The 683-nt window shown below is 59.6% G+C and overlaps 1 protein-coding gene across 1 annotated transcript in view; it reads left to right on the top strand.

Annotated features, from left to right (window-relative positions):
* LOC104411715 (DNA (cytosine-5)-methyltransferase 3A-like) overlaps positions 1 to 683 on the top strand; it is a gene marked incomplete at both ends in the record, with an annotated part of 5741 nt that overhangs the window by 2156 nt on the left and 2902 nt on the right. The gene's annotated exons all lie outside the window — the stretch shown is intronic.

Consider the following 683-nt stretch of genomic DNA (forward strand, 5'->3'; position numbering starts at 1 on the left):
CTTGCCATGCAGCTGGTGCTGGTGCCCCGGCCTGCATGCAAGCCTGCTCTGGAGCGTGCCCATCAGCACCAGTGCTTGTGCCGCTTTGCATGGCAGCCCTGCATGTGCTGGGCAGAGCGGGAGGCGCATGCATGGTGCAGTCCTCCGGCCACACTGCTCTGGTGCCATGGTGCTGGTGCCAGTGCTGGTGCTGGTGCTGCATGATGTAGCAGTTCAACAAAGGCCCTGGTGGGTCCCGGTGGACACCAAGCTGAGCGTGAGCCAGCAGCAGGTTCTTGTGCAATGAAGGCAAATGGCATCCTGGGTTGTGTTAGGAGTGTTGCCCACTGGTTAAGGAAACCACTCGGTAGCGCTGGGCCCAGTGCTGGGCTTCCCAGTGCAAGAGGGACATGGGCAGACTGGAGAAAGTCCAAGAGGGAACCAAGGTGCAGGAGGGACTGGAGCATCTCTGCTGTGAGGAAAGGCAGAGGGAGCTGGGACAGCTCAGCCTGAAGCAGAGCAGGCTCTGGGGGATGGAATCCATGTCTGTAAATACCTGCAGGGAGGGGATGAGTATATATGTATGTGTGTGTGTCATGTATGTGAGTGCAGCTGGCATGCTACCTGCCAGGGCCCATGGGGACCTGGCTCCCTGGACTTTGTCGTGTCTGTCGCTGGCTCCCAGCCCTGTCAGAGTTGCTGCT

This window comes from Nestor notabilis, unplaced genomic scaffold, assembly GCF_000696875.1.
Source record: "Nestor notabilis isolate BGI_N333 unplaced genomic scaffold, ASM69687v1 scaffold3189, whole genome shotgun sequence".
NCBI classification, from domain to species: domain Eukaryota; kingdom Metazoa; phylum Chordata; class Aves; order Psittaciformes; family Psittacidae; genus Nestor; species Nestor notabilis.